We start from the raw sequence: 23,774 nt of genomic DNA on the forward strand, positions 1-23,774 counted from the left end.
AGGTTTCTTCCAATTCTATGATTCTTTATAATTCAATCAAAGAGATAAAAGCTCTTAAAAACAGTACAGTTAAAAAAGTACATGCAAAATTAAGGCTGCATACTTTCCAAGCAGTAAGTCCCTCTGAACAAACTAAGAATTACTTCGGAGAATAAATGTATAGGATTGCACTGTGAGGGTAAACAGGGAGAGTAAAATTTATACGAATTTTCTTTTAAAACATTATTAAGCATTATTATTCAGGGCACTTGTTGAATTAAGCAGCATGAACCTTAGAAGATTGAACTTACTTTTCCCAGCTTCCATGACTAAGTTTACAGAGATGTGAAAAGAAAGTCAAGTAGTCATTTGTTCAAACTTCAATTAATCTTTCCTCACCAACAGTATAGTATATGGCTTGGAAGGCATCATATTACCAGAAGCACTCACAACATAACTGAAGTAACTTCCTCTAAAACCTTAACTCCTGGTACACTATCATAAAACAACACCTACACTGTTCAGGCAGATGCATAGCAGGCCAGCTGATATAGAATCTAGATTGGTGCATCCATATCTACCTGATACAATTCCAGATTCGGTATGTAATTCCACTGTTGCATACAAGAACTAAGGTTCAAAACACAGTGCAGAAATAATCCAGTTTGAGATCACTTTAACAGCACTGGCCCAATGCTAGTGAATTCTAGGAACTATAGTTTTGTGAGACATTTAGCTTTCTCTGTCAGAGAGCTCTGATGCTGCAATAAACTACAATTCTCAGGATTCCCTAGCACTGAGGGCAGTTAAAGTAGTCTCAGACAGGATTATTTCTATTGAGTGTTTTGGGTCAAAGAATTCCAAAAGTCTTTTTCTTCTTGGTAAGAATGAAACTTTCTCCATTTTTATTTAATGTTTTTTGCGTTTATACACTTTTTTTAGCAATATGAATTGTTCAGAAATTTTGGGGGTTTTGCACAAATGATTTTTTTCAAAAAAAAGTCTCAAATCATGGCATCTTACCTTTTTTTAAAAAAAGTATGTATTGATGTGTTGAGGGAACCTTTCTTATTAGGGATGAGACCCCTTCTAGTATTTTCGAGATACTAAATGTTTTCTGATGCTCCAGATAGATGAATACAAAGCACTGGTGGTGCAGTGGTTAAATGCCTGTACTGCAGCCATTCACTCGAAACCACAAGGTTGCGAGTTCAAGACCAGCAAAAGGGCCCAAGCTTGACTCAGGCTTGCATCCTTCCGAGGTCACTAAAATGAGTACCCAAACTGTTGGGGGCAAATTAGCTTACTTGCTAATTAGCTTACTTGCTGTTCACCGCTATGATCTTTGGAATAGCGGTATATAAATAAAACAAATTAATTAATTACAATTCCAGATGAACGTAAAGTAAATTACAATGAAAGAGATTCTGATTAATTATTAAAAACTTCCTGGCAGAAGAGCTATTAATAGTGGTTGATGGATCCAATTATTTTACACTTGCTAGGGCTTCTGTTTGCTATGATTAAATTACTATTAAATTATAAACAAATCTTAAACCAATCCCTTTAGTGAGAAGGGAAAATATGGCTGATTGTTATCAACAGAGGGCATACAGAAGGAAAAGACAGGCATAAAGAAACTACTGGTAGTAGATACCATAATTAGCACATAATAGAGTGACATTTTAGAACACATTGGCATTTTAATGTGATTCATTATTTTTTCAACCCAAGTGGGATCTGCCCTGTCTAAAAATACATCTCCAGCATTACTCTACTTATTCAAACTTAACCTCTGAATACAATGGTATTTATATTCAATACAAGATACATGGGTTTTGCTATGTGCTAATAATTGAGCATAAATATGTATATATACAGAATATGAACTGCTATCCGTACCAAACCCATTTAACGTGTCACACAGAGATATGTGCAGCTTACATTGACAGCTGGTTATAAAATCCCAAGGCTTTGTCACCAGAGGGAGTCCCAATCACACACCATATTAGGTAAATGTATTCCTAACAACCAGTGTGGTTTCAGTGCTAGACAACTCTGGAGACCAGAGTTCAACTCCCTGCTCAGCCATGGGATCCGTCCCAGGTGACCTTAGCGAGTCACGCTCTCTCAGTCTCATGAGAAGCTAAAGCAAATCCCCAGTGAACAAATCTTGCCAAGAATACGTTCTTGTGACAAGTTCACCTTAGAGTCACCACAAGTTGGAGATGACTTGAAGGCACACAACAACAATTTAGCTTTTGACTGGAAGAGAGAGAGATAAGTGGAAGACCAAACAAGATACCAGTTAAAATATCTCCCTCAGAGATTTCTCTTTTAAAAAAAAACATAATTTACACCATTCATGAAGGAGTGTTAACACAAGAACTTGGAAACATAATTTTTTGATTACCAGTCATGGAATCACCTCTGATCATACAGGCGAAGGAATTCTTGGGACTTATCCTTCAAAAAAGGTAATGTTTTAAAGCTCTGCATAACTGCCTGTCAAGCTTACAAAGACACAACCAAAACAGCCACTAAACAGCAGAAAGTTAAGAAAAGCAACTGTTGGAAGCTTTGTCATTCTCTCCCCTTCAAATCACACTCTGATCGCATTTTATCCCAACCCCAAGTTTATTTTCTACACATAAAGGAAAATATTTTTAAAACAAAAAATGGGTGTAACAAGTATAATTTCTAGTGACACAGCTGCATGACCTAACGTTGCAGGCAGTTCAGTTACATAAGATTATTCCAACCACTTGTGGCTGCTTAATTTAAGGTCTCACCTTAAAATGACTGAACACTCAATAACAGAGTGGTCTATACACTGAAAATATCGAATCTGAAAACAGCTTCTATTACCAGTAGAACACCAATGATTGAGTTGAGATAATTTACATAAATAAAGGCTGTCCTAGCAACTAGAGGTGGAGATGAGACAAGGCAACAGGAGGAGTGTGGCTTCCCATTATTACTTGTGGCTATTTATGAGGCAAAGCTTGCTTATTATAACTTGTCAAACATTCACAGGAACATTGTGAATTCTTGCTGATCCATTCATTCTATCTTAGGTCAAACACTAAGGTAGCTGACACACTTTTGTTATCCGAATGAAGCAAAGTCAGTGCATGTAGCCTTTTAACCGTCTCCCAAGATTGCTTAATGTGGCACAAAGACATGTGCATTCTGCACTATTTTTATTTGTCAGAGAGCAAGAAGTCGCATATCTTGCCGAATATGAAACTCACAATCCAGAGCAGATAGCTGAATGTATGATTTGAAGCAAAGAAAAGATAACAGCTTTCTTAGGACCAAGCTTCCCATCTTTTTTTAATAATTTTTTAAAATTTTAAAATATTTTATTAAATATAAAAATACATACAGCTGCAAATACATCATCATCTATATACACTCATATATAATTAAGACATAATACAAATATAAAAAAGAAAGTAAATTAACATAAACACTCTAGTTAACATATATCTAAAACATATATTTTGATTAATCATATTTTGCTTAATCAATCCCACAGCACTTTTATTAAGGAGCTAGCGATCACAAATGACAATGCAAGTGTAGTCTGAAACATGTTTACTCTGGGAGTAGGGAAAGAATTAATTTTAACCAAACTGGCTGGGAGGAGCTTACATCCTCCTACCTGTGCTCAGTGGGCTCCTAGAAAAGAGACTGAGAGAGATCTTATAGCTGGATGCTTGTATTTATTATAGTATCTGATTAAATCCTAAAAGTTAGAAACATATTCTACCATTGTGAAGTCGAAGGCTTTCACGGCCAACATCCATAGTTTTTTGTGGGCTTTTTGGGCTATGTGACCATGTTCCAGAAGAATTTATTCCTGACGTTTCGCCATTTCACTGGAAGATGACAACCACAGATGCCAGCGAAACATCAGGAATAAATTCTTCTAGAACATCGCCACATAGCCCAAAAAGCCCACAAAAAACTAAGTTCTGCCATTTTTTTCTAGGTTAGCCTCCTGGTAAGCAAGGACAGAATTGTGATCCTGTGGAAACAGTTGCATCTCAACCCTAGAATTTATCAAGTTCTATTAGTCTCAATTTATGTTGCACCACATAATTAATCATGGATCTAGGAATACAGAGTATAAACACCATTTTGTCCCTAGAATTTGTGTGGTCTGGGCACACATCACTTCCTTTCAGTTCCCATTTGCCAAATGCATACAGTAGCAATTTATTTCCCAAGGCTGTTATGAGGGCAAACACAATAAAAGGCTATGGACAGACTACACACATTCATTCTCTCCAACTGTCATGATTTGGCAAGGACAATTAATCTGCTGCCATCCTACTTTTTCTGCTACTTTTAAAAAGTCCAAGTTTCTCTCTTTTCCTCCCACTTTTCCTCTCTGTCTTCTACCAACTTTAATTGCTGCAAATTGAGTTCAAAGTATAAAAGTAATTTGCACTCAGCTATACAGATGGGAAAGTAGAGGAGTGGCAAAATCTTGTCTTCCCAGTAGGCTCAGAAAAAAAGTAAACTCCTACAGTTGTTCCTTGCTTGTCTTCCTAATTATTAACTTTTATCATCTTGTCTACTCTGTAATGTTGCTTGGCCACATGTGACCTGATTTTCACTTGTGAAATGTTGGACAGTATGCATATTTAAAATATTATATAAAATATTAATTGCAGCAGTAAAATGTAAACTACCAATTGCATAATTAGGACAGGAAATAGTATTGGGGTGTTTGTTTTTATTGATCCCTGCTTCAAAATGCTGCAAAACCTGTTTGACCAAAGGCAACATCAGTGCTGAACAAAGCAGCATGCACACATTGGAGGGAAAGAGACTAGATTTATTTACAGGTTTCAGCTATCTGTAATATACATTAAGAACTTCTGTCATTCTCTGGCCTCAGGCATGTTTTGTTTTTCAAGAGACAGATTTGGGAGGAAAGGCTCCATACTTCCATACTTCTGAGCATAGTTGATCTTCCAGCTGTACCGCCACTGTTTAAATGGCATTTAAAAAACAATGTCTTCTGCTAGTACCTACAGTTTAATTGTGCAGATTTCCCACCACTGATAGAATTGAAGCCACATCAGACATGGTTTGACAGACTTTTGTTATTGGTGTTTGCTGTTGTTAACTGCTGTCAAGTTGACTTCGACTTATGGCAAGCCTGTGAATGAGAGATCTCCAAGTCACTCTATCATCAACATTACTGGTGTGTTTCCACATTAAACAAAGAATGGAATGAGTCATGCCTATTGCACAAAAAGATTTCCAAGGATAAGTATCACCAATGTCAGGGTGACCTTCAGCAGAGTTATCAAAAAGGTACTGCAAATAGACTCATATATATCCTAAATGGTCTATTACAACTGATCAACCTAGTTATCTATATCATATCTGTTTATGTCTTTGTGCGATTATGCTTATGCATCTCTAAGAGCTGATTCCGTTCAGTCAAATAAAATGACTTGTCAAATCATGAAATCTATCATCAATCAGTCAGTCAGTCAGTCTCTCTCTCTCTCTTTCTCTCTCTCTCTCTCTCTCTCTCACACACACACACACACTCACACACACAATATTTTCTGCAGGAAATTAGCAACAAAGTCATGCTGCTAATTCCATTTATGAAGCTATATTTCTCAAACAGAAGCACGAGTTTACTTTTTCCAAAATAAAGGAAAAATGAGAGAGAACACTGTAAATTTCAAACAACACAAATTAATCACATCCACAACAAAAATAGTAGAATACAAGGAATATCCAACCCTCCTAAGGGAGTTTTAAAAGCTACCACCTATATTGAGTAACATTTAAATTAATTTATCTTAACATTGCCAGACTCTGGAGGTTACCTGTCCAAATTATTACTTGATCAAATCACACTATTTTAAGCCCAAGCAGTCATCATTTTATATCTCTTATTTTAGGGCTCCCCCACACCTTGTTTTAAACTTAAGGATGAGTACTTCTTCTCTTGTGACTGGGCATGTGGTCACCACAAGCCCCTTATCAAAAATCCAGCAGTGCTGACTTGAAATTGGCCATGTTCATGATACCAATCTATCAGTTCACCATTAAACACAAGTTAGGGAATTCTTGGGGGAAAATTAGAAAGAAGCTGTCTGGTGCTCAGGGTTAATTACAAAGTGCCCCATACTTAGGGTTGCCATCCCCGAGGACCTCCAAACCGGAAAAAATGTAGGACAAGGTTTTAAAATGTAGGACCTTTTGTTTTGTTTTTAATTTCCTGGCCAGGAATTTTTTTAAAAAAAGGTCCTACATTTTAAAACCTTGTCCAAGGCCTCCCTGGGGCCTGGGAGACAGCATCTCCCAAGCCCCAGCGAAGCCTTGGAGGACTCCGCGATCGCAGAGCCGCTTCCAGGGCCTCCCTGGGGCCTGGGAGACAGCGTCTCCCAAGCCCCAGCGAAGCCTTGGAGAACTCCGCGATCGCAGAGCCGCTTCCAGGGCCTCCCTGGGGCCTGGGAGACAGCGTCTCCTAAGCCCCAGCGAAGCCTTGGAGAACTCTGCGATCACAGAGCCGCCTCCAGGGCCTTGCTGGGGGGGAAACCCGGGGGCAGGGCCAAACCGGGGCGGGACCGTGCGGACCCGCCCCAAACTGGGAAAGTCCCGCCCCCAGGCGGGATATGGCAAGCCTACCCATACTATAAACATTTGTGATGTCCTCATTTTCAGAAAATGGGACATTCTGCAGGATCTGTGTACAGGCAGCATGACGTAGTTGTTAGAACATTGGACTATGACTGTGGAGACCAGGGTTCTAATCCTTGCTCAGCCTAAGGTTCACCTTAGGGTTTCCGTAAGTTGGAAACAATTTGAAGGCTCACAACAACAGGATCTGTGAAGGATTTATTCTGAGCTATGCCCAGATAGTTTCTTGTGTGCCACATAAATATAAAGTGATTCTTTAAAAAAAGAAAGACTGTTAATATATTACATTTAAATGAACACAACTGAGCAAAGTTACATTTAGTGCAGGAATGCACAAGTGTGAACATAGCTTGCAATGTAATAAAGTATTAATAAATAGTCTGTGTATTCTTGCCAAAAAACTTCAGGGTAGGTCCCCTTTGAACATGATGACTCAAATGTGCACCATAGTTCATTTAAAACCCAGCCATTAGGAACAGCATAGTTTTGAGCCAAAGAGGTAATTGCGTTTGGGAAAGTGGAAATAGTACAGCTAGAGAAGTGAGATCATCTCATGTAAGAAAAATCTCACTTTGTTCAGAAATTAGTTTCTCTTTGATTAGTCAACAGCAAAGGATCACTGCTCCAGTGGAGAAAAAAGGCAAGCATCCAATAAACCAATAAACATATCTGACAATGTTTAGTGACATTAGCAATACAGATATGTTCACTGTCTATTTTCAAGTGCTTTGTCCATGCTACCATAGAAAACAGGTGTGGGAATAACATGGCTCTCCAGATTCTGTTGGGCTGGAAGTCCCACAGTTCTAGACACCACACCCAATGGTCAGGTATGCTGTGAGCCACCAATCCAGAACATCCAGAAGGTTCTGTGATTCCCACCCCTAATATACATCACTTCTGCAATTTATTGTATGCCTTTACAGTTAGGGTGAAAATGATTTTGTTTCTCTACTGAACTTCAGTAAACCATACAAAGGGATCTAGTAGAGCCTTTCAGACTAACTAAGCAAAAGACGTTACAGCATAAGCTTTCATAGACTTGGGAATGAAACAGGCACCCCCTATGCGCTGGCTTGGGGATTTAAATGCCGCACTCTGATTATGCCCCCAAGCCAGTGTCATGCTGCCTGCCTGATCACATGGCAGGCTGTTTTGCAGTGCTCCAGTGGCACAGTGTTTATATGCCCCAAGCCGCAGGGGCGTTGCAAAGCCACAGCAGAGGCAGAAAAGCTAGCTTGTTGCTGGCTCAAAAAGGACCTACATTTTGCTGCCTCTTTTTGGACTGGCAAAAAGCTGGATCGTGGCCACAGCATGCAATTGCTGTGGCCTTAATCTGGCTTTCTCTGGGGCAGTTTAAAGCCATCCCTTCAGGGCAGTCTGTGACAGCTCTTGGTCTACTTACTCAGCTTCAGTAGACCAAGTATACAAAAGCTTATGCTACAACATTTTTTGCTCAGTTAGTCTCAAAGGTGCTATAAAATCTCTTTGCATAATGATTTTCCAGATTAACATAGCTATTTCCATAAATTCAGTAAAGCATGTGTTTCTATCCCTACTAGCATGACTCTCAGAATTAAGACAGTAATCTCTTGAAGAATATAAACCACCAAGTTCAGTTTCCCTAGCAGCTGTGGTTTATGGCTGCTTTTTTCTGATGAATCTGCAATTTGCTAAAGCCACACTGATGAACTAGAATGTAGAGGTTTTTGCCATTTGGCCAAAAACAGTTATTTTCCCAAGCAGAAGCATCTAATCATTTACAAAGATGAAAACAAGCCCTATTTCCCAAACATAGTAGCGCTGAAAAATATATACATTTTCATTTCCAACCAATTAAATGCAATTGTGATAATGTAGGATTTCTTTTTTCAGAAAAAGTAAAAACCACTTGGGGCCAAAACAGAGGGCCCTGAAACTCTGGCTGGTTTGGGGCATGGCATTTAGACACTGGGGGCGTAGTGTGACTTGGGGGTGTAGCGTTCAAATGCCACTCATCCCAGAGCTGGTGAAAAGCCAGCTCTAGAGGTGAAGGGATGGCTTTTTTCCTCCCCAAATAGGAGTGGACTTTTTTCGTTCCTATTTGGGGTAGAAGCTGGCCGGATTGGGGCCACGGTGTATGGTTGCCACTGCCCCAGTCTGGATCTCTCAGGAGCTACCTCTTTCATCCTTTAGTTTTTGGTAACATTTAGTCTCTTTTTTCCATATTATGAGCTTGGGAAAGAAAAAAAATTGTTTAATATATTTACTATAAATAGTCATCACTAATGTATCGCAAAAAAATTGACCTCAAAATTCCAGGTTGACTTATTTACGGGTAAGTATGGTAATGTGATAACAGCTCTTTCAGATTTCCCCATGCAGTTAAGAGAGCAGATTCTTTCTCTCTTGAGCCAAGCAGAAAGAGTCCTGGGTGACTAGCTGATCTTGCTGTTTGTTTAAGAGTCCCTCTCCCACCTCGCTGTCTGGGGAATGAAGGTTGAAACAAAGGCTGAAACACTGAAGCAAAAAGCCTCAATTAGAGTCCCTCTTGCTGCGCACAGATACACACACTGAAGAAGCTTCCAAGTCATGGCAAAATCCATAATTTTGGCCCCAAAACCTGCCCTCGACTTATACAAGTGGTCGACTTATAGTTGAGTATATATAGTAATTGTTACAGAGTGCCAAAATAAAGCTGCTTCAGGTCTCTTTGGAGGTATGCTATTTAAATGATGGATGGGTCCCAAGAGTCCGGAAGCTGCACCAAAGGTGCACTCCAGTACTTAGGAATGGAGTGTGGCTTTGGCGAGACTTCTAGACTCTTAGGACCCATGCATCATTTAAACAGCATACCTCCAAAGAGACCCGAAGCAGCTTTATTTTGGCAGTCTGTAACAGGCCATTGCATATTAAATCCACAGAAAAGTTTGCTATATATCTTTCAGATAACAGTGAACATCTACTTTTTAAAAAACAAAAAACAGATAAGTGTAAGTTGCCAATAGCTAGCAGTCATCATTATTTTATTATCAGTTATTATTATTTATTTTTATTATTTTTTCTTATTAATAATTCATTGTTGTTCTGAAATGCTGGTTCTACAGAGATTAGAAGGAAACGTGAATGCTTGTAACTTATCAATACATTTAACAATTAAAAAACAAATTCTTGTATTTTTTTTTAATTTTCTCTTTAATTTTCTTCCAGTATGGGAGAAGGATGGAAGTTGGGCTTGCCATATGTTCCTTGAAAACAAGGAAAATGAAGAAGGTCTAATTAGGTGCAGTATCCAAAAGAATCTATAGTTAACAGGTACGAAGCCCTAACACTCATATTTATTGGCTATTCCATTGGCATCTGTATCATTCACCTAGTCCTCAAAGCACTATTCTTTTTTTATTTGATAATTTACAGGGAGAAAAACTTATACTATAATTAATCAGTTTAACTTGAAAAGTAAGGAAGTTTTGTTTGAAATGTGTGGTTTTTATTGTTTAGAATAGGAATTTATGTTTAGTTAGGTTGTATGTTTTGTATTGTTTTAGGTGTGTTATGGATGTTATTATTTTATGTTTTATAATAAAAATTAATTTAAAAAGCACTATTGGACAGCATATTACTATTATATTACAGTGAGCCTGCACCATACACGGGCTCATTAAAGGTGGCTTTCAGCTTACGCTGAAGCCGCCCGGCCATAGAAACAATGGTGCGTGCACCTGCACGGTGGTATGGCGAGCCCAAGCCCCATTCTGTCCAGGTAAAGTGAGGGCTGACTGTATATTATATGTCAGCCCTCCATATCCACAGATTCTTTAACCACGGATTCAACCATCCACAATTTGAAAATATTCAAAAAAATATTTACATTCCCAAAAGCAATTTTATATAGGGGTCATCATTTTACTACACCATTGTGTTTAATGGGACATAAGGTATTGGCACCTTGGACATATCTTTAAGGTTCAAACCATAATTGAGAGTGTATTCAACATTCCACTAAGAAATATTAACATGCAGCTGGGGACTTATTCTGCACACACACACACACACACACAAAACACACATGGAGGCTTTGCTCAGAAAATGGCATTTTCGGCATACACACAAAAAACACATATCTGTTTTTTGTGCAAATAAATTTGAAATCGCAAGATTTTCATCTGTCCAAGATTTGCTTTGTCAGGGTTTCCCATATTTCATATATTATTCAAATATATCTGAATATTCTTACCCCTGACTTGTGTAACAATACAAACATATGCTTCTGTTTAGTCTTTGTTGAACAAGATATCTTGAAGCAGCTTCAGCAGTGAACAGGATGCTTAAGACAAAACAACAGATGTGCAATAATCACAAATGCCCATTCATTTCCTCTATGTCAGCAAATACAAGCAGTCACAAATTAAGAATCTCTACCTATTGGATACAAAGGAAGTGTACACACTTCCCTGATCATCTGACTATAACAATTGAAAATGTCACAGGAAAAGAGCAACTTGCTTCCCTACAACTAACAAGCAAGTCAACATGTCTTAGCCATGATGTGTTGAAAGAGAGGGAGAGATTCTGCTAGGCAATAGGGTAGTTTGCCTTTTTCTTAAACTGAGAAACTCCCCCTAGGCTCAGTAATTTTGCCATTGGGGCTCAGTAACTGGGTCAATGAGTGGCAAAAGCAACTTCAGCTGATGGACGTCTGAATAGTCCTGGTAGTCAACACTGGGAATACCTTTTCTTGAATAAAATGAGAGTATGTACGATGATGTTATTCATCAATTTATTGATGCAAATTAAAATGGTTTTATAACAGGCAATTATACTAATTGTTTAGAACTCAAAACTCCAATGTTATTTCACAGTGCCATGAAACCTTTTGATGAAACTGAATGGGTTTGTCCTGTGTACTGAATGTCAATTAAAAGATCTGAATTCAGTCCAAGAGCACAAGAAGATCTACACTACCAAAAAAAAACCAACAAAAAAAAAAAAAAACCACTGGAGTACACTAGGCCAAAATGTCCACTTTCAATAGAGTTTCTGCCTTTGTGCTGGGCACATAGGCAGTTAAATCAGAGATAGAAATACTAAAGCAGAAACTGTGTCTAAACATCTGTTGGAGCACCATAATAGCATAAAAATATAAGTAGTTGTACTTTCTCAAAGTTCATGCAAGTGCAGTCCCTGTTAATCATTCTGAAAATAAATACAATGCCTTCTCTCTCCCTTTTTTTCCCAGTGGGTGGGGAGCTATTTAACCAGTGTGAGTTCAAGGCCTTAATGCTAAAGCAAACCCAAGATAGGTTCACCTTAGGGTTGCCATAAGTCGGAAATGATTTAAAGGCACACAGCAACAACAACAAAGTTATATTGGACACCACAGTTGTGCAAGCAATTGCAAAGATGAACCTATCTTGGCAAGTTTCATCAGAGGAGGTTTGCCATTGCAAACCTCTAACATTCTCTAACTCAAACATCTAGTATAATGTAGATTTGCCAATGCCGATGTAGATGTACACTATGCTAAAGGTGTATCACATCATGGCTTGCCTCCGGGACAGCCAATCATTGTTCTTGGGAATGTTATCCTAATACTGATTCAAAAATTACAGATTGAATTTGTATGATGATATAATGGAATGGGTTTTATTGTATTGGCTTATTTGAACCCTGGCTTTCATCCAAAAGTTGGGAAATACAGTATTCCCTAAAGTTGCAAACAAGCAACATATACTGAAGATATTTTGATTTCTAGTAATAATTTTAGGAAAACTTTATGTTTCAAAGCTAAAAGTAGTTTAAAGAAACCGTAGTACCAAACAATAAAGACCGTAGGACAGATAAAGTAATTAAATAGTACCATGGAGGAAATCAAATAAAAATATTATGTTGGGATTGTTACAGATACCAAATACAATGCACCTGCATCATACGCGGGTGTGCTTTATGCGGCTTTCAGCATATGCTGAAAGCCGCGCGGGGAGAAGTGGTGGCGTGTCCCATAGGGAACAATGGGCGCTCATGCCCATGGTGTGCATACACCATCACGCCACCACGCCGCTGTGTGCATGAGCCCCATTCATTTAAATGGAACTCGAGCATAGGTGGAATTTGCTTTAAAAGCAGGGGAGTCCGGAACGGATCCCCAGCATAAAGTGAGGGCGCACTGTATTAAATATTTCAACTTTTGTACAGTCAATCTAAATCTATGATGATGACAAAGAATATCTACAATAAAAATGATAGGCACAAAACCTAAACAGGTTAAGCACATTTAAGACCTATCCAAGGTATTTTAGCACATTTTTATCAAACATTTCTTCTATAATGGAGTTCAAGGTGATGTCCACTACTACTTGGTAGTAACAAAGGCAACATTCATAAAATTTCCAAGTGGAATCCTACTCAGGCACTGTCTAGATCTCTACCTACTTCGCTTCACCAAGGTAGGTGCCATCTTGTACATTCAAACAAATCAATGGATCCAATTTCAGGACAAGCTTTTAAAGAACATGCACAACTCCTTCATAAAATCAAAATGAAAGGCCAGTTTGTGGTCAGCATCTAAAATACTTTCACTGTAATCCAGAACTTTAGAATAGTCTGAAACTGAAATTAATTTATCAGAACACAACTGTGAAGATTCCAAATTAGGAGTCACAGATTTATAGATTATAGTTCCACTGGATTTTACCTATTAATTAACAAAACAAATATTAAGTTGGCATAAGAATTATTTTCTTCCTGTCATGTCCCTTTCAAGAGAAATATAACTTTTAAAGCTCAGCAGATTTATACCTTGGCATGTTTTCTAAACAGAATTTGACTGAATAATTGTGGGTTATTGGTTAGCTTTGCACATAATTAAAGTTCAGTTTAAATCCACAGAAATTTCTGAAACAGCCATGAAACAGAATCTCTTTGACTCAAAACCTAAATAATGCAACAGATTATTCAGTTACTTCCACAGTAAGAAGCTAGAATTATACCAATAAAACAAAGAGGCAAGCTAAGAGTTAAAGATTTAAAGGGTTCCTTGATGTACGTATTGGAGGAAAAAAATAATATTCATAGCACTTTGGCATTTATCCTATACCAAAATACTTGAGAATGAGCCTCAATGAGCTCATTTGTACTTACTTCTGAATAGGCCACATTGTAAAGTCGGCCCTTCTTATACACGTATTTTTTTATACATGGATTCAAGTATCTACGGCTTTAAAATGTTCAAAAAAAGTATAAATTTCAAATATCAAACCTTGATTTTCCATTTTTATAAGAGACACCATTTTCTATATCATTATATTTAATAGTACTTGAGCATACATGGATTTTGTTATCCACGAAGGATCTTGGAACCAAACTCCAGCGTATAACAAAGGTCCACTGTAATTACCTGCAGTCTCCCCTCAATAAATGGCAGCATGTGGAAGGAGCTTTTAGTGCATCCAAGAGGTTATCTGGATCCAAGTCAATATTTTATTTTCCCATCAAGTATCTACAAATTCTTTATTTCATGCTGCCTTTTTACAGTTTAATCTCTAATCATCCCCCACCCCAGGTGTTCTGAAACAAATTTTAGTAGATGCTAATACAGTGGACTCATGTTATACGCTGGGGTTTGGTTCTAAGATCTCTTGTGCATAACAGACCGTGGATGCTTGAATCCATGTATAAGAAGGGCTGACTGTACTGCTGATTCTTTTACACCTTTCTCTGCACTTTCCCCTGAGGTAGGGATGCCATATCCCAGCGGCCCCCGGGACAAACCTGCTTTTGGGGGGGCCCTGCCCGCCCCGGCCCGGTTCCCCCCCCAATTGGGGCCTTTGTCCCGGGCCCAGCCGCCAGACCGGCCGTGGTCATGCATCCATTACCGCGGCTGCTAACGCAGCTGGCTGGCCACCCACCTCCTCCTCCTCCTCCATGGCCGCGCCGCGCCGCCCTCTGCCTCCACCGCTCCTCCTCCACCTCCCCCCCCAGCGCAGCTGCTGTGCAGCCCACAGCACTTGCCTGGGCCATGGCCGGCAGCAGCGTGCACTTGCCCCTTTTGCGTGCTCGCGTGCGGGGCTTAAGGGGCAGCACTCGCCTCCTAAGCCTTCTGGCCAATGGCAGACGAGCAGGGGCTGGCCTAGTTTCCAGCCCCAGTCTGCCATTGGCCAGTGTCAGGAGCCTTGGAGGAGGCGGCGGAGGCAAAGGAGGAGGAAGAGGAGGAAGAGGAGAAAGAGGAGGCGGCAGCGGCGGCAAAGGAGGAAGAGGAGGCAAAGAAGGAGGATAGGCCTCTGAGCCAGGGGGAGGGAAAGGTTTTTTATTTTATTTTTAAGTATATACAACCCAGCCTTGGTATTTTATTTTATTTTATTTTATTTTTAAATATATACAACCCAGCCTTGGTTATTTTATTTTATTTTTGTTATTAAATAACAAAGTGTCTTCCATTTTGACCATGTCTAAGAAACATGCATTTATATTAACATTTTTTAAAAAATCATTATTTTTTTGGCATGTCCTCCATTTTAAAAAATTGTGTCCTACATTTGTAAATCTTCTCCTAAATTTGTCCTGGTTTGGAGCTCCTGACTTAATGCAACCCTACTGCATAAGGTCTCCTTTCATCCACTGGAGCAGATTTTCAAAAGGTACCAGAGGTGAAGAATAAAACAAGCAGACATCATTCCCACTGCCCAATTTCCATGAATGGGCCTCTACATCAAAGTTACAATATTTAAGGGTATTGCAAAGCATTAAGAAATGATCAGCCAAATAATGGGCACCACAATTCAAGAAGGATGTGGACAAGCTGAAGCATGTCCAGAGGAAATGGTGAAAGGTCTGTAAACCATGCCCTGTGAGGAGTGGCCTAGGGACCTGGGTGTTTTTACCTTAGAAAAGAGAAGGTTAAGGGACTACATGATGGCTGTGTTAAAATATTTGAAGGGATGTCAAACTGAGGAAGGAGCAAGCTTGTTTTCTGCTGCTCCAGAGACTAGAGCACAGAGCAATTGATTCAAGCTACAGAAAAAGAGGTTCCAGCTAAACAAGAACTTCTTGATGGTAATAGCTGTTCAACAATGGAACACAGTACCTCAGAAGTGTCAGTCACCTTCTTTACAGGTTTTATAGATAGGGTGGATGACCATCTGCTGGGAGTGCTTCGATTGTGTGTTCCTGCATGGCAGGAGGCTGGACTGAGTGGCCCTTAAGCTATGATTCTAAGAAATTTAAAATAAATAAAATAAATAATAAATAAAAACTTTATTTCTATACCACTTTTAATAATAATAATAATAATAATAATAAATCTTTATTTTTATACTGCTTTTCCTTGGAGATCAAAGCGGTTCACAGGCGAATACAGATGTAAACACATCGTATTACAGCATAATATACAATAAAAACATTCCACTAAAAACCTCGTATAAAAACATCCTATAAAAACATATTAAAAACTCATAATCTCACATTTTACAATCTCATAATTACAAATTAACATCACAGATACTCATAACTTTGGAGGATGGTAGGGTAGGAGGATAATTATCTCTATGAAGGATCAGGGGGATATGCCAAGCGGAATAGGTGAGTCTTCAACGCTTTCTTAAAGACATCCAAGGAAGAACTGAGACGAATCTCCTCAGGAAGTCCATTCCAACATGCAGGAGCAGCAGATGCAAATGCTCGTTGGTGAGTTGCAGACAATCTAACCCTAGGACAGGGGTCGGCAACCTACGGCCCGCGGGCCGGATCCGGGCCGCGGGCACCGTAGGAGCGGCCCCAGGCCGGCCCTACCACCGATTGCCGCTGCCGGCGCGCTCCTTCCCCGGCCCTCTGGGATGGCCTCTGCCCTCCCAGAGGGGCGGGGAAAGCGCTGGGGGCGCCGGGGCTCCCCTTCCCCCGCCCCTCTGGGTTGGCCTCTGCCCTCCCAGAGGGGCGGGGGAAAGCGCTGGGACCGCCGGCGCTCCCCTTCCCCCGCCCTTCTGGGATGGCCTCTGCCCTCCCAGAGGGGCAGGGAAAGCGCTGGGGCCGCCGGTGCTCCCCTTCTCCCACCCCTCTGGGATGGCCTCTGCCCTCCCAGAGGGGTGGGGAAAGCGCTGGGGCCGCTGGCGCGCTCCTTCCCCCCGCCCTGTGGGGAAGCCTTGGCCCTCCCAGAGGGCAGGGAGAGGCAGTGGGGCCGCGGGCCTGGGGAGAGGGAGGCGGGGGTCCGCAGGGGAAGAGGAAGAGGAGGAGGAGGGAGGAAGGAAGGAGCAGGAGGAGGAGGGAGGGAGGAGGAAGGAGGAAGAAGAGGAGGAAGAAGGAGGAAGGAAGGAGGAGGAGGAGGAGGAGGAAGAAGAAGACATGCACTCTTTCTGCAGGTGAGACAGTGTGACTTTCCAAAGTGCATTTCTGTGTATTTTCAGTGCTTTCAATACTAAAAGGTCTGCTTTGAAATGAGAGTGGTGATGATGATGATGATGATGATGATGAGTCAGTTTGTGGGACATGCACTCTTTCTGCAGGTGAGACAGTGTGACTTTCCAAAGTGCATTTCTGTGTATTTTCAGTGCTTTCAATGCTAAAAGGTCTGCTTTGAAATGAGAGTGATGATGATGATGATGATGATGATGATGATGATATGTCAGTTTGTGGGACATGCACTCTTTCTGCAGGTGAGACAGTGTGACTTTCCAAAGTGCATTACTGTGTATTTTCAGTGCTTTCAATGCTAAAAGGTCTGCTTTGAAATGAGAGTGGTGATGATGATGATGATGATGATGATGATGATATGTCAGTTTGTGGGACATGCACTCTTTCTGCAGGTGAGACAGTGTGACTTTCCAAAGTGCATTTCTGTGTATTTTCAGTGCTTTTAATGCTAAAGGGTCTGCTTTAACAATGAGCGTGGTTTCAGCCGTCCCCTTCGGCCGAAAGGGCCCCTTGGAGCCCGTTCGGCCGAAGGAAGGAGCCGAGGAGAGGGCAGGCACACGCCTCCTCCTCCCCGCGGGGCTTTGGCAGCCCTGAGGTGTCCTTCGGAGGACACCTCAGGCCTGGCAAAGCCCCGAGGACAGGAGCAGGGGCCGCACGCCTGTTGTTCCTGCCCCTCACGGGCCCTTACTGGTTCTCTGAGAGGCATCTGGGGGCCAAGGAAGGGCAGGAGGAGCAGGCACGCGCCTGTCACCCCCTCTCCCAATCCCCCCCCCCACTTCTAGCTGTCTCTCAGACAGCTGGAGTTCGGGAAAGGGAGCAGAGAAAGCCCCGCCCCCAGAGGGTGGAAGCTCCCACCCCCGCTTCAGCCCCCCAGTTGTCTGAGGGACAGCAACCCGGCCCCCGGCTCAAAAAGGTTGCCTAACCCTGCCCTAGAATATTCCAATAGATATTTGCCTGTTGTTCTGAGTGTGCAGGGCGGATTATGTAGGGAGAGGCGCTCCCTCAAGTAACTCGGGCCCAAGCCATGTAGGGCTTTATAGGTGATAACCAACATTTTGTATTGAGCCCGGAAGCTAATTGTCAGCCAATGAAGAGATCTTAGTACCGGTGTTATATGGTCTGACCTGGAAGTTCCAGCGACCAATCTGGCTGCAGCGTTTTGTACTAGCTGAAGCTTCCGAACCTGGTACAAAGGTAGCACCATGTACATTACAGAAATCTAAGCGAGAGGTTACCAGTGCGTGTACTACTGTTTCAAGGTCCTTTCAGTCCAGGCAGGGATGCAGTTGGCGTATCAGCCGAAGCTGGTACCAAGCACTCCTGGCCATCGCATCCACCTGTGATAAGAACTGTAGAGATGAATCCAAGAGTACACCCAAACTGCGAACTTTGTCCTTTAGGGGAAGTGTGACCCCGTCCAGGACTGGGTGGCAAATTTCCCTGCCTGGGCTTGGGGCACCTATCATGAGTACCTCTGTTTTGTCTGGATTCAGCTTGAGTTTGTTTTCCTCATCCAGCCCATTACTGACTCCAGACAGGCATCCAGAGGAGAGGTGCCTTCCTTGGTCACTGTATCAGTCAGAGACATGGAGAGATAGATCTGGGTGTCATCAGCGTACTGATAACACCGTGCTCCATGTTTCCGGATGATCTGTCCCAGCGGCTACATGTAAATGTTAAATAGCATGGGGGACAGAATGGTGCCCTGAGGGATGCCAGATGTCAGCTCTCTTTTACGAGAGCAACAGTCCCCCAGCCTCACCATCTGGAACCATTAGCAAGAGAACAAGGAGCAGAAGATTTAATGCAGACACAATGGGTTAAAAAATGGCTAGAGCAAATTGGATACTATTTAATTTTTGCAGATGGTTTCAGTACTTCAATGAAATTGAAATGATTAATTTCAATGCTAATTATCCACCATATCCAACAGACAACTAGGACTAATTGCCGTCAGGCACTATGGAAGACATAAATTTAATCCACCAAAAGTCTGTTGATGTATGTAAATCAAGCTATAAATATAGATGAAAATCTAATTACTTTCACTATTAAAACATTGTGACATCAGACTAAACAGACACTGCATCACCACCCATTGTTTTAATTCTTAGCACATTTTCAAGGCATAACTAAGGCAGGATACAGACCGCCCCTTTGGATGGATGGATCGGGGCCTCAGCTGCCACAGCGGCAGCCCCAGAGGACCTGATCTGCCACTTTTCCAGGCCACGGGGAAGCGGCAAAACGCCGCTTCCTCGCGGCCTGGAAAGGGGTGTTCTTGGGGCTTCATGCCCCAAGGACACCCCAACAGCGGCAGGGAAAGGGAGAAAGGGGCCACCCCTTTCTCTTTGTATCGCTGGCGCTGCCATTTAAAGACCGTGCCAGCGATGCGCACGGCGAATGGAGCTCCTTCTGGCGCCACTGAAAGTGCGCCACAAGCGCCCTACAGCAGCGCCATGATGCAGTGCGCCATTTGGACACGATGCAGCCATTACATCAAAATGGTGGTGCCCGTTTGAACAGGGCGCCGCCATTTTGTATGTACTCCGTACGTACTAGGGTTGCGGGGGTCTAAAAGAGATGCCCCCTGGCAACCCTAGTACGTACGGAGTACATACAAAATGGCCCATCTGTACAGGGCCTAAGTTTAACAGAACTTTTTTTAAAAAAAAAATAAGCCTCAGTAATCACAGAAAAGCAGGAAAAGCTCCAAGGCTAGAAAACAAAAAAAAGAGGAGGCTCATGCTTAGGAGGTTTCCAGTGGAGTAGTTGTAAAATGGTCACAGTAAAGACAGATTGAGATTACTATGACAGAATGAACGTACTATCCAAGAAATGTTGCCTTAATTTCATGAAGGAAAGTAATTATGACATCTTCTGCTTTTTCTCCTTTGAGTAATGTAATTCTTATTAAATACTTCCTTGCTAACAATATTTATGTTCTACAGATCTTTCTTTTCATCTCAGTACCTCCTTCTTCTTTCACCACTTTTTGTTCCTCCAACCTATCTCTGCAATTAATACTAATTATGTTAAATTAGATTTTTGAAAAAATAATTTAAGTTGGACAGTAAAAAAGCTTTTATTTTACACAATGGCCTGTTACAGACAGCCAAAATAAAGCTGCTTCGAGTCACAGTGGAGGAGGTATGGTGTTTCAATGATGCATGCGTCCTAAGAGTCCAGAAGCCACACCAAAGCCACGCTCCAGTCCTTAGGGCTGGAGCATGGCTTTGGTGTGACTTCTGGACTCTTAGGACGCATGCATCATTGAATAACCATACCTCCACTGTGACTTGAAGCAGCTTTATTTTGGCTGTCTGTAACAGGCCATTATATTGTGTAATGTGGAGGGCATTTTCAGGTGATTGACATGTGAGGGTGGTGTTATACTGGCTATGTTGACCTTCCTCCCCCCCCCCCCCATCATGCCTTTCCTCTTCATCCAGGTTTTTCACTCCATGATGGGTGGTGGCTATGGAAGACAAGTGCGATAGAAGAGCAGCAAAGAACAGAGGGCAGGGAGGAGGAGGAAGAGGAAGCCTGCGATGTTCTGCTTTATGATGTAGGGCCATCTGTGGGAAATGAAGTTGCAGAGGGGGTGGATTGAAGCGAGTGTATGTAAGTCTAACATGAAAGAGAGGGTGGGTATAGGAAGAGAGACATAAAGAGATAGAGAAAGCAAAGGGAGGAAGAGTGAATGGGCATTGGATCAGTGAAATCATGAACTGTATTTTTTCACCTGCATTCAGGTAAGATCATTAATACAGTAATGTAACATAAGTTTGAACAATAAGTTAGAATTAACAGAATTAAAATAAGCATCCCCTTTTCAACATAAATGTAATTAATTTTAAAATAGTTTTAAAATATAGAGTAACAGTCATTTCCACCTAACTTTCCTGTCTCTGTGCTAAACTGACATGTTGGTGTTAGGATTCTGCTAAAGTCCCATTTTCACTCTGTAGAACTTTACAAACTGTTGACAGACCAATTCAATCCCATCATTATAAATCTGCGTCTTTGGTTGAGGAATCTCTTTCTCCAGTCCTGGACTCTGATCACAATACAGCAATGGCTACAATGGCAAAAGATTCCCTCAACTACTGCTTACAAATTCATCATTACAGCCACACAAAGGCCCAGCTATGGAAGCCATCCTAAACCCTGTTTTAGTATTATATACCTAAGGGGTGTAAATTATATGAACAACCAGCTTTTGTTGGACTGCAACTTCCAGGGGCCTAACCAGTATTATTAATTGTGAGGAATGTTTGGAGTTGGCCCAGTAACATTTGGGAGGCTGCAGGATTCCCACCCTTCATGTACACAAACAGCAGTAAGCCTCAGCAGCTTTTAAACTAAGCAGCTAATATCCAAACAGATCTTGGCTTGTTTAAACAAACCATAGTTTGAAATTGAAATAGCTTGCAGAATCTACTTGTTTTTACTGGAATCCTGATATCTAGAAAACTAGAGGCAAGTGTTAAAAACACACAGGATTCAAGAATTTTATGCCCAAGCATTTGTTTTCAGCAGTAGAACTGGATGAGAATCACAAACTTTCCACACAAAAATCCTCATATCACAAGATATTTGACAATAGGAATGAAAATATATCTCAGGCATCTTGGCAGCACTGAATGTAGTAGAAAATATTCGGAAAATACTCTACCAATGGTTAGTGACACTGAAAAGGACATATAGTTTGAATAAGTAACTTGTTCAAAATGTGGAGAATTTAATTTTTCTTGGTAATGGGAAATAAGACAAAATAATGGAAGATCACCTTATTCCATACTGTGGTAGGTTTTAAAATTGCAGAAAACCTGATTATTGTCTAATTGATCTTTTGGAGAAGGTTGCCAACCTCATATATATAAATCCATTAAATCTAAGGCATTTATGCTTTACTATCCTTCAGTTTACTCTGTATGCAAATATTTTTGGCTTTGTATGTTATTATGTGTGTGTATGTGCCTTCATGTTGCCTGCTGACTTATGGGAACCCCATGAATTTTATTAGGTTTTCTTAGGCAAGGGATATTCAAAGGTGGTTTTGCCAGTTCCTTTCTCTGAAATATAGCCTACAGCATCTGGCATTTTTTGGTCATATCCCATTCAACTGCTAACCAGAGCTGGCTTCCAAGATCAGGCAGGATCTGAAGCCTTTAGAGTATAAAACAGATTCAGTAAAAAGAAAGTATGAAAGCATGAGTGACAGGAAAATGTCTATAGTCCACTAAAAAAGAGCAAGTGTAACAAGCTTTTTCCGGGTTTAGGATGTTGCCAAAATATACATGCTGCATTCAAGTCTTCAGTGGCCAAATGTTATTCAAAGACTAACAATGGATGTTCAAAAAAGGAATTACAAATTCCACAACTGTGTTCAGCTTGTTTTTATCATTGTGTGTACCAACTTATAAACAAAGGGCTAAACATGCCATCCTAATCCATAACTGTGCTTCATACAAACAAGCCAGCTTAACGGTTCAGAGATGGCTTGTTGCCACTACCCACAGTTGTGATTAACTACACTTTCATGATGTTCAGAGAGTAGGACCAGCTCTGATTAATCAACAAGAAAAGTATTTTTTTCCATACACCTTCTTGTGGCCATGTCAAAGGAAGATGAGGGAATTTAGGTAGTTTAGATGTATTGCTTCAATCATAGTTTAGTAAAACTACTCTGTTTATCTATGTTTACTTTTGGTAAACATCAAAGAAGAGTCCTGGATAAAAGCATACAGAGATCTTTCTCCATTACAAGTGGTTGCTTTCTAAGGTAAGACATATTTATAATAGACATTCCTGTTTTCTGGGTTCATATGTCATGAGGACTCTGCAACACCATTTTTTCTCAAGAGAGCAGGTTTTTTAAAAAAAACAAATAAAAACAAAACAAAACCTAAATCAATAGCATTCTTACTCTATGTTTTCCAATTCAAGGTGAGACCCCGGCTAAGGGAGAAAAAAATATTTTTCTAAAAAGTGGATTCATATACTTGGAGCAGAAATTGCTTGCATACAGCTGCAACTGATTTCCTGTATGGCAAAATGCTACAGGCATTCTGCTAGGCAGGAACATAACAGCAGACTCCTACTCATTACCAGGTTTTCAGACTAGGAAGGTGGTCCCAGATGGGCATTCATTTGTCAGAACAAACAGAGGCTCTACTGATCATTCCAGTGTATTTGGCTTGGCCCTCCACAAGCAAGCCAAAAAAACAAAAACAAAAAAATACCCCACTAATTTAAATATTCCCTTCTTTCTGGGGCCCTTTCAGACTACACAATTATAACACCGTCATTCCACTTTAACTGCCATAGCTCCATCATATGGAATCCTGTGATTTGCAGTCTAAGGAAAAGTATTTATAATTCCCAGCCAGAGAATCTGTCTAGTGCTTCAGACCAAACTACAGACCCAAGGATTTCACAGATTGCAACCATGGCAGTTAAAGCAGAATCATGCTAAATTGTGTAGTGTTTGGGGTGGAGTGCCATTACTAGGCTGATGACACCCAGCTCTACTTCTCCTTGTTGTTGATGTTGGCCAAGGCTCTGAACGTGCTGGACCTATGCCTGGAAGCTGTAATAGGTTGGATGAAAGCCAATGAACTGAAGCTGAATCCCTATATGTTTAAAGCTTTGTGGGTTGGTATTTTTTGAGCCTGAGAACTGGGTAAGGAATCTGCCCTGTATGGGGCTGCACTTCTCACGAAAGAGCA

General features: G+C 41.0%; 1 protein-coding gene across 2 annotated transcripts in view; it reads right to left on the reverse strand.

The window, feature by feature from the left end:
* Nucleotides 1-23,774, reverse strand: part of PLEKHG1 (pleckstrin homology and RhoGEF domain containing G1) — a 166,930-nt gene that overhangs the window by 131,647 nt on the left and 11,509 nt on the right. Inside the window, exon 1 of one of the 2 annotated variants that reach the window (XM_089530197.1) lies at nucleotides 5,029-5,047. The exons of the other annotated variant lie outside the window; for it this stretch is intronic. The gene's annotated coding sequence lies outside the window, so the exon portion shown is untranslated. Of the gene's footprint in view, nucleotides 1-5,028; nucleotides 5,048-23,774 lie in introns of those variants that run through there. 2 annotated transcript variants of the gene reach the window in all.

The sequence above is a fragment of the Sceloporus occidentalis genome, unplaced genomic scaffold (genome assembly GCF_023333645.1).
Source record: "Sceloporus occidentalis isolate IW3139 unplaced genomic scaffold, rSceOcc1.0.p SCAF_6, whole genome shotgun sequence".
In the NCBI taxonomy this organism is placed as follows: Eukaryota; Metazoa; Chordata; class Lepidosauria; order Squamata; family Phrynosomatidae; genus Sceloporus; species Sceloporus occidentalis.